The sequence below is a fragment of the Amblyomma maculatum genome, unplaced genomic scaffold (genome assembly GCF_055883805.1).
Source record: "Amblyomma maculatum isolate TAMU_Amacu unplaced genomic scaffold, ASM5588380v1 scaffold_13, whole genome shotgun sequence".
Classification (NCBI taxonomy): domain Eukaryota; kingdom Metazoa; phylum Arthropoda; class Arachnida; order Ixodida; family Ixodidae; genus Amblyomma; species Amblyomma maculatum.
Window position 1 is genome coordinate 16,118,559 of NW_028146738.1, and position 11,209 is coordinate 16,129,767.

The 11,209-nt window shown below is 43.1% G+C and overlaps 1 pseudogene; it reads right to left on the reverse strand.

Annotated features, from left to right (window-relative positions):
- Window positions 1-8,905: 8,905 nt before the first annotated feature.
- LOC146172283 (uncharacterized) lies at window positions 8,906-10,144 on the reverse strand (annotated as a pseudogene).
- Window positions 10,145-11,209: the final 1,065 nt, after the last annotated feature.

Below are 11,209 nucleotides of genomic sequence, written 5' to 3' on the forward strand. Positions count from 1 at the left end.
CCACCATAGGAATTGGAGAGATCCGATCACCAAAAGTACCCATGCCGAACAAAGGTACACCGCAGGGTTCTATAATCTCTCCAATGCTATTTAACATAGCAATTATAAATTTAGCAAAAAAACTGTTGACCCGCAATGATATTGGCTTCACTTTATACGCGGACGACATCACCATCTGGGCTACTCAGGGATCCTTGGCGCAAAAAGAAGAAGCTCTGCAAGCCGCTATAGACCTAGTCGAAGAATTTGCCGGGGAGAGCGGTCTTCAATGCTCCCCAGAAAAATCCGAACATATCAGGCTACACAGAAGAAATTACAAGTCCCCAGGAGAAATTCAGCTCTTTCTAGGAGACCAGACAATTAAAGAGAAGGACAAGATCAGAGTTTTGGGGCTGTGGTTGCAAAGCAATTTGAGAGTGGATTATACAATCAAAACACTCAAAACCACAGTCAACCAAATTTCCAGAATGATTAGAAGGGTGACCTGGCACCGGAAAGGGATGAGGGAGGAGGACACCCTCCGCCTTGTACAAGCCCGAGTCGTTAGCAGGATTACCTACGGGCTCCCATATCACAAAATTAGAATCACTGATAACAGGGCCATTGACACTGTCATAAGAGGAGCCTACAAAACGGCCCTAAACCTCCCACCAACAACATCAACGGAACGTCTTTGGGCACTCGGAGTGCACAACAACTTCGAGGAGCTCAAGGAGGCGGTTCTAGAGAGTCAGAAACAACGTCTAACAACAACGCAGGCGGGTAGGGAAATCCTGTCAAAACTAGGGCTATGGCAGGCACTAAGAACTTCTGAGATCAAATCACAAATTCCGACATCCACAAGAAACAACATCTATGTGAACCCGATACCCAAGCACATGCACCATGAATTACAGAAGGGTCGAAGGAATGCCAGAGTCAAATCATTGGAAAAACAATTGTCTAAAGACGCGGAAGTTGTCTACGTGGACATAGGGGCTTACGGCGAGCCTGGCAAGCTCACAATAGCTGCAGTTGACCACCAGAAGAGGCCAATTATTCAGGCTTCGATCTATGCCAAGGATTCTGCGGAAGCGGAATCACTGGCAATAGCCGTCACTATAAAAACACAAGACCACCAAAAGAAGTCATCACACGTAGTGACGGACTCCCAACCAGCCTGCAGGGACTACCTGGCCGGAAAACCTCACAGAAGAGCGTGTGCAATATTACGTTCCATCTCCCAGACGCACACAATTACATGGACACCTGGACACGAAGGCCTAGAAGGAAATGAGGTAGCGAATGATCTAGCCCGAGCTCTCACAAACCGGGCGGATCCCCATCCCTACCCCACCCCTCTCCTAGGACCCTACGGCGACAGGCTGGAACATCTACGGTTAGAAAGAAGAATTTTCTCACCACCACACAAACAACTTCCTTCCTCGGACGCTATAGACTGGAGAAAAATACAAACAAACACATTACCTAATCTTCACATTTTAAATAAGCCCAACAAAATACACGAGTTACTGTCCTTGGTGCGGTGCAAGCCCCACACTCTATCACATCTCTTGGGAATGCCAGGACAAACCTGACCCAACGTTACTAGGGAGGCGGCCCTGACCAGCGACAACCTGGACCAGCAAGCCTGGATTATCCAGCTAGTCCGCAAGTCAGCTGCTGCCAGCGGAGCCCTGGACTAGGGGCACCGACCACACAGCTCCTGCGAATTCTTACTGATTATTAGGCTCATTAAAAGTTTTCTCTCTCTCTCCCATTACCCCAAGAAGAAGAAGAGGATAAAAGTTGACAATGGACCTCTCCTGGCCTACTTCTTCAGAGCACGTGTTTCTGAACCAATGAGCAAAATGTGTACTTTACCAAGAGGACTCCAAACTGGAGAAGAAAGACTGGAATAACAAGGTGAAGCGCATATAATGCGGGCATCAAAGGTAGTGGGGGAGTGCTTTTCACTAGAAAAAATTGGTCCAAAAATAAAAGCGGTCATTTTTGCCCATGGGAACAACGCTGCTTTGACTTCACCATGTTTATATCAGGGGTAGGTCCACTAATATGTAACTGCTCATTTAATGGCCTCCACAGTGAGTACCGTGGTATGCAATTAGCATAAAAAAAGGCAGTAATGTGGTGGCTGCATTTCTACGATGACAAAACATAAAAAGCGCCGGTGTGCAGTGAGATACCAGTGCGTGCGGAAGATCCCCTATGTGGTCACAATTAGCCTAGATCCTTCCACTATCAAGTTTCTCAAAACTTGTGTCACTTCAAGACATTAAGCCGCACATACCCTACCATACAAGTTCTGAAACAAGCTGGCCTTTCATCTCACCATGGTAGCATGGCAGTAAATGAGAATATACGTGGGCTGGTTAAAATGCAAAATGCAATCCCTTTAGAGGACAATTGTTTGTACAGCTGCATTGTAGAAATATTTGGCAAATTAAGTGCGCACGGCCAGTGGCTTACACGCTGCTTTTGGAAAGCTGTAATTGTTTTTTGCAATGCTTTGATGACAGTTACAGTTTAATAGCTTTTCTGGCAACAAAGTACATCTTGAAAATTAATTAACGTAATGTTCCTTGTGTAGAAGTTAGGCTGCACCCTCCGTTCCTTATGCAAAAAATGAACTCGAAAAACAAGATATCGGCAATTTTCAGCAGTTCATGCCTGATTGAAAAAATGTACTGGAAAGCAGCATGTAGAGTAGGCACGCATTCAAGGAAGAGGCCCTCTTTAGAATCCAAGCTCCAACATCATCTTGGCAGTGCTCTTGTTATGAATGCACACTCCCCCTTCCCTCTCCACCTTCCAGCTCAATAGAATAAATATCCCCGCCTCCCGCAAAAAAAAAAGTCACTCCAATAAACTCAAAGGCTTAGCATTAGGAAATGCAGCTTAAAGACTGCAACTGCCACTCCATTTAGTCATAACAAGTGGGCTTCCACACAATGCCAGTTCAGATAGCTTATGCCACTAATATGAGACAAAATGTAGAGTTCAATGCTAACACAAATTTTATCAATTCAGATGAGGAACTGCCGAATCAAACGTATGCGCTGACTGCCTATACTGGCTTGGTCACGTTGGTAATCCCTGTCGTTTTTTCGCATTATACTGGGCCCAGCCTAGGCAAATGATGGTACAAATTATGACAACAAAAAGCAAGCAATCATTGGAAGCTACCATGCATGAGGCTCACAGATTTATTACTCATTTACCATGCTTCTCGGCGTCGCCACACAGCACCACTGACAGACCAAGATAAACACATACACAAACACACACACGCGCGCACACACACACACGCACGCACACACACACACACATACACAAATTCATTACTCATTTATCATGCTTCTCGGCGTCGTACACAGCACTACTGACAGACCAAGATAAAACGCGCGCGCACACACACACACACACACACACACACACACACACACACACACACACACACGCACGCACACACACACACACACACACACACACACACACACACACACACACACACACACACACACACACACACACACACACACACACACACACACACACACACACACACACACACACACACACACACACACACACACACACACACAGAGGACTACTACAGATACAGCAACACCTGCTGTAAAATGAACACACCTCAATGGATAGCGCTTTCTACCACTGACTAGAAGCATAGGTGGGCAACCTCATGGTAACCCCCTGAGTGTTCACCCACCTCTGATAAGAAATAACATGCCTGTTCTTGATAGCAACAGCAAATAAATGTGAACACAATCATATTAAATGACTATTTTTGGCACCAACTGAGAATTCACGCACAGACAAAAATGATAAGTGCAAGACAGTATCAAATATTAAAAGCTCCCTTTCAAACTAATACCCCTGTCACACGAGCAAATTTAATGTCAGTCGTATCGAATGACATTAGCATCTAATGTCATTATTCCCATGCTACACGAGAAAATTTAATGTCATTAGGTTCGAATGACATTCTTCATCGAATGAGTTTGGGGAACTCATTCGCATTCGATCGCGAACCGAACTTCTACCATGAACCGAATGTGTACTCTTTACGCCAGATACGCAGCAGAAACAAGTAACGCAACAACATATTCTGCGCACATTGAAATTTAAAAATTATATTTCTAAAGTTTTGTTTTAAAACCTGTTAATTTAGGTGTAAAATTATTAGCACTGCAGACTATCGCGGAACGGCATTACTCTCGGTCACAGCAGTGGTCCAGTAATGGCAGCGACTCACGATCATTTTGGGCTCTGTGTTCCTTGGTAACCGCATCTCCCCGTATGTTTATCTCGGAACTATTTAAAGTTTTGACTGAGCGCCTCACAGTTTGGACGCCAATTGCATGCTCTACGAGTCTCCGTGCGTCCCCGCACTGTGTATCCGCGCTCCGCTGTGTTCAGCCATATTGTTCGTTTACATATTTCGGATTTCTGGGTGACTCGATACTTGGCTTGGATTTTTATGGCTAAAGTGCTACAGCACAGCCAAAAGTAATGTTTTTCGCTTGAATTATCGTACAGAAATGTTTTTATCAGCTTTAAAATGTTACATAGTGATTTCAAACTTCTTTTATGCGCACTGATGCTCCTTAAGTGCAGCATTTTTTGTAGCTGATCGTAATTGCTACCATTTGCGAATGACATTATATTTTACCGTGTAGCACCGAAAGAAACCGAATGACATTCGATTCGCTCGTGTGACAGAGGTATAAAGTCCAGTTTTAATGGCGATTTCCACTGGTCGCTGCGGGGCAGGCTTTCTTGCTCCGAGATAGCGATTCCGAATTCCGCTGAAACGCCCGAAAGTTATCTACTACGTAGAGGATGTGGTACACAAGTACTCCGATGAAGAGGTGCGTATTATACGCGTATTCGCGTACGTGGAGAAAAACAAAAACGAAGCTTAAGTTTGTATGCACTTCTTGCTCGTGCAGCAATTCATATGTACTTCTGCACAGTTCCGCAGGAACTTTCGTGTGTCAAGGAGTGTGGCGACCCAACTTATTGCCGGGTTCGAGGTGTCCCCCATGTACCCTCGTTCTGACAACGGGGGTTCGGCTTCAAAAACAGCTGAAGAGCATGTTCTGGCTTTCCTGTGGTGAGTGCCTCAGTTACTAGGTAATTCAAGTAGCTTGGCGGTGACCTAGCTGAGCCAACGATCTGTCCGCCGTCTCGAAAAGCCTAAGCAAGGAGTATTAAATTTGCTCTAGTATAATATATGAAAAAAGAAAGAAAGGAAAGCTTTTTCACGCAGTTCAAACAACGTTCGAAGCAGGAGACCAGCGTTGCAATCCTTTCACCCGTCTGGGCATTTATGCGTGGCCACAGGCATAGTTAATCGAAGCTTGGTGCATATATGCCATAAAAACTGCACAGCACTGTTCCAACTCTCTAAATTGGGCTATTCGAGCTAGACACTCGTTTTGAAATTGTGAAAATGATATCATGTAACCTTGGAAGTGGGTACAGATTTGGCCGACTATACATGGTACAATATTTGAAGAAAAAAAAAAGGAAGGAAAGTTTCTCCACGCAGTTCAAACAACGTTCAAGCAGGTACATGGTACAATATTATTTTCAGGTATGCAGCTAATAAGGCCTGCATAAGAGATGTTGCAGGCCGTTTTGGGCTCGGCGAGACCACAGTCTTCAGGGTCATAGACCGTATGCTAGACTACCTCGAGGAGGTAGCCAAAACAGCCATTGCATTTCCACCTGACCTGGAACAGTTAGCAGCGGACTTTGAGAAAGTAAGACCACTCTCCTTCATCTCGTTTGAATACTTTATTGCACATACAACTCGTTAGCACTGCCACACCATCAGATGCTCATCGTGAAAGGAAAAAAAACACACACTGAATGCTAGTGGAATCAAAAATATCCGTTAATAACACAAAGAGAACAACAGGTTACACGTCTGCTAGCTGGAATCAGCTGCAGATAGAAAGACTAGGTTAAAAAATACATAGTGGAATAGCACTTTCCTGACTAAATCTTCAGTATTGAAAATTTTACAGGTTTTCTTTGCAGATGTAAAGGTGCAGTCAAGCATATGCTTATTCTGCAACTGTAATTGAGATTCTCTTGAATATTCAGGTATCATGTAGTAAAAGAAACACTTATAAGTGGTGATATATTCAAAAAGCAGAACGAGGTGCATCCTGTTTGTAAGACATAATGTAGAAAGACGCGACATTTCAGAAGCTACTCAGTTCCTTCATGAGGTGTCACTGCAGTCACTGACCATAGACTGTGGATGTGAGAGGGGCAGAAAGGCTCCTAGAAAGCAGTTAACATTCCCGCATGTGTGCTGAATATATATATATATATATATATATATATATATATATATATATATATATATATATATATATATATATATATATATATATATATATATATATATATATATATTTGTAATTAAGCGGAGGTGTCACCTGTTCCCAACCTGGAGCTCCGCAGTCGAACCTTGCCAGGCTCTACCATTATGACAGACGCCACGACCCAGTCTGGCGTACTTTTACCCAGCACCTCCACCAAGTGTAATCAAACGGTTTAAATGGTTCGCATAGCAATATATTTATCTTCCGTAGCAACTACGACGGCCAGCGTTCACAGAGACAGCTCGAGCTTCATCCTCATTGTCGTCTTCACTTCTTTATCGTCTTCGGCGCACGACGTCTCTAATTTCCTTTTCTTTCTCCTTTCCACGAGTCATGCATCTCTCTTAAAATATATATATATATTTTAAGAGAAATTCATATATATATATATATATATATATATATATATATATATAGCAGACGCTGGGGAATGCTAACTACTTTTTCGATACTCCCCTCGGTGACATTGTGGATGTCTGAGCAAGGGTTTCAAAAGGCACGCTGCAGCTCACTCACTGTCATATGCGATGAAGGAATTGAATATGTCCTCAAAATGTTGTGTCTTTCAAGGCTTATTCTTCGTTGGCTTTGTTTTCTAAGTGCACAACACGGTGAGCCACAAGCAGTAATCTGCTTAAATAAATAGGCAGTTTCTCCAAATTGTCATGCAGTTCTTCAAATGGTATAAAAATATTGCACAAAACAAATGCTCATGAGTAAGCACAAACATATGTACTGTGAGTAAAAAAAATGTTAATATATGCTGGTTAATGAAGTGAGGACAACAGAAATATTGCACTGAACCAACCAGCAATGAATGCAAAAACTTGTACTCTGAATCACAGATATGTCATGCAGTTCTTCCAATAGTATAAAAATATTGCACAAAAGAAATGATCGTGAGTAAGCACAAAAATATGTACTGTGAGTAAAAAATGTAACATATGCAGGTTAATGAAGTGAGGACAACAAAAGAAATATTGCACTGTGCCAACCATCAATGAATGCAAAAACTTGTACTTTGAATCACAAATATCACTTATTCAAGTTGTTAAATATGTACTAGCTTTAAAAATATGAGGTAAATATATCTTCACAGATTAGTACTTCATAGCTTTAGGTGCTTGGAAACTGCTTGGGAACATTAACCCCACAAGTAGACCAAACAAATCAAACAATAGTTTTCATAAGTGATTAACATTTGAAACCTTCAAGAGGTTCACGTCCATATTTATATGTATTGAATCAAATAGAATTTACGCAATTAAGCTTATCGGTTAGTAAGCAGATGAAGTAAGCTCCGTTTAATACTTTTGTTCTTTAACACAGGTTTCTGGTGTGCCCGGCACCATTGGATGCATTGATGGATCATACATCAACATTTGCTGTCCAGCCAAAAAAATTCGTTCCACCTACGTCAACAGGTACAATTCCATCTCACTTACCTTGCAGGCAGTGTGTGATAATAACAAAAAATTTCTAGATGTGCTAACGGGAAACCCAAGTAAGATTCATGACTCCCGAATCTTCAGGAAATCAGGACTTTCAGGAAAGCTTCCTGAGATGTGGGCACAAGGGAACTTTCATGTACTAGGAGATGCTGCCTATCCACTCAGAGATTTTCTCCTTACACCTTTCCGTAACTACGGAAACTTGAGCCAGAGGCAGAACCTCTTTAACATGAAGTTTTCTGCAACGCGAGTCCGAATTGAGAATGCTTTTGCTGATTTAAAGGGTAGGTTTCGCCAATTGCATCATGTCGACTTCTTTGTTGTGAATAAGATGAGCCGGTTCATTATTGCATGCTGTGTCTTGCATAACCTGTGCATTAAGTCAGGTGACACCACTGTGCCACCTGTGCCAGATGATGGCTCATCAAATGCTGAATGGGAGAGCCTTCCACTTGATGAAAGTGAGGGCTGCAACCCACTAACAGCCACAGAAACTGAACTTCGCCATCAAGGAGAGCTCAAGCGAGAGGCAGTGATGCGAGCCATGAACCTGTGAAGAGTGGGAAAAAAAACCCTCCTCATGCGTCCTTTGCCAAAGCTCGTGCAGCATGTTCCAAATTTTTCTTGTAAGCAGTTCTCCTCTGAAAACTACAAGACTATTTTTTGGACTCAACCGCCAATTATAAGATAGCTTGTGATGGTGTACGTTTTTGATAAGTAAATTGAACTTGCCTGCATTTTTTTGTAATGTGCAAAAGACTTGCGGCAGAACGCTTCGTCAGGGTGAGTGGAGCAGCCGATACAACAGGCTGTGCCATTTGTTATACTGTGAGGCTACCAGCATCTCGATTAGGGCAGGGGCGCAGGCCTTGTAATTCACCAGATGGCGCAGCCTCTTGAAACACCTGCTCCATTTGCCTCGAGAAAAAGTTCCGCTGCAGTTGACTGCAGCTTTTTGCCAATTCCAGAAAGTACAGGCAAGTTCAGTATGAAACAATGCTAAATTTACTGTTCCTCATCAAGACCAAATGCCTAGCGAAGGAGCTGCATTTTTTCTTTGTGCATTCGCTCTCTTCTTTCTTCCTTAAACACCCTCTCCTGCTCCCTTTCTGCTTTTCTTGCTGCTTCCCTCTCTGCACGTCTTGTTGCCTTCTGTTCTTCTAGTTCTTCTATCTTTTGAAAAAATAGGGCCATATCTCTCATCCTGGCTGTACTTGGCCGGCTTCTGCGCTGCTCACTCCCCTGGCTCTGCAGAGCTTGATGTCAATTCAGGACGAACCTTCCTTGAAACAATGCCATTGGAGTCTCGTACTGCCTCTGGCTCAATGCTGTCATCCAGCCACCTAATCTTTTCTAACTCATCCTCGTAGGGAACCTCTTGCGGTGAGTTGCCTGATCTGTTGTTGTCTGCAACAGCTGTGCGTTTTCTTTTGCACACTGTTTTGTATCTTGTGCAGCACTGCTCGCCAGTTCTTAAAACACCGAGCCTTTTCTCAAGCTCGGCAGTGATTTTTTAAAACATAGCCTTTTTGTTTCTAAATTTCTTCAAAGGCCCGACCTGTGCAAAATACGTTGAGTACAGGTCTAGCAGCAGCTTTGTCTCCCCTCCTGTCCACTCGCAGACTGGAGCTGGAAAGACAGAACCTATTCAGAAATAAAATAAGAAAAGAATGGAGGAAAGAGAAAAAATGCACGATGCTTACATACCACGTGTTCCTTTGCTGGTACCTGGGCTATAGATGTGGCCATGTGAGGGGCCAGGCTGCACCTCTGGACAGGGAACTGCAGCAGTGCAAAACTGCTTTCTCTACTGCTGTGCAATAAGGCATGGATCCTACAAAGCAGCACAGCAAATGTTATTTGAGGCTAGGCTCTTAAATATATTTCAACCTGTTGTTTTAATCCCATTGACATGCATGCTTGCAGCCATATGTATTTAGGGTTTGCACTTCGAAATAACAATGCAAAGGTTCCTGAGTGGTTACTCGGCAGAGCATATACGTGTGGTATTGCTTTTTAACCATGTCAGTGTACAGTGTTGGAACCTGAGCATGCTTATGCAGTTTTCATACTCCTTTAAAGATATTTTCTTTCTGTTTGCTTAGAGATTCATATGTTTCTTGGTGTGCTACACTATAGCGGATTCCCAATGTTTGGCCACCTGTAAAGAACCGTGAAATAAAACGACCTATTTGTACTTGTTGTGAATTTATTCAATTATGAACCATCATTGTCGTTGCAGCTCTTACGCCAAGTAGTCAGGGCATCCATTTTGCATCTTTCAACACAAGGTTAGAATACACTTAAGAACTGGTGAGGAACGAATCCCCTGGTTTCCGAGATCAGCTCCTGCATCTGCAATATATGCACACAAAGGTGAAGCAGGTATGCAGTACATTCCAAATAAAGTTTATTTAGCATGTGATGAAGAGTTTAAATGCTTAAGTTATATAGTATTTTGAATCTGCTGCCATCAAATTAACCATCACACATTGCAGTGATTCAAATAATGCTGTGTGTCGGTCAGTACCCGAACAGTGTTCACAAATCAAGCGATAGAGGCGCAACGAGTGACTGGCGGCTGGTCCGTCCAGTTGCCGCACAGGTCTCCCCTACAGTTACTGCTTCTCCCAGTCGCTGCTCTAGTTTTTGTAATAAGATTGGTGCACATGCCCCGCCTGGGTGGTGCAGTGGTAAGATGCCCGACTACTGTCCGGAGTTCCTGGGTTCGAACCCGACCACGGCGGCTGCGTTTCGATGGAGGCGAAACGAAGTGGCATCCGTGTGGTGTGCGATGTCAGTGCACGTTAAAGATCCCCAGGTGGTTGAAATTATTCCGCAGCCCTGCACACCCAAAACAGTATGCAGTGCTATTTGTCTCGTCAGTCTGTTATTTTTCTTTTTTTTTCTGGTGCATATGAACATTAGCAACTGCAAATTTGCCTGTAAGCTAATACCCCAAGAAAAGTTTTAGAAAAGAAAATTAGGAGGGTGCTTAAGTTTTGCCTTAAAGGAGTATAGACATCTAAATTTTAGGTTTGTGTTTATCATTTGTACTCAGGCTAAGACATGACTGTGCACTGATCACCACGTCATATTTTCCTACGACTGCTGAATAATTTATAACCGTCTTTCCAAACTTGTTTAGGTTTCGGTTTCAACAGCCGAGCGATGGCTGTGACTGCAAGTCTAGGTCACATTAGGAATGAAGAAATAGCGACATAATCATTCCTGTTTCGTTTGAATTCACTACAAAAGCAAAGCCAACCTACCTCAAGGACAGGAATCACTTCAAGTGAAGAATTAGCGATTGCATCGCTGTTATTTAATGCCGCG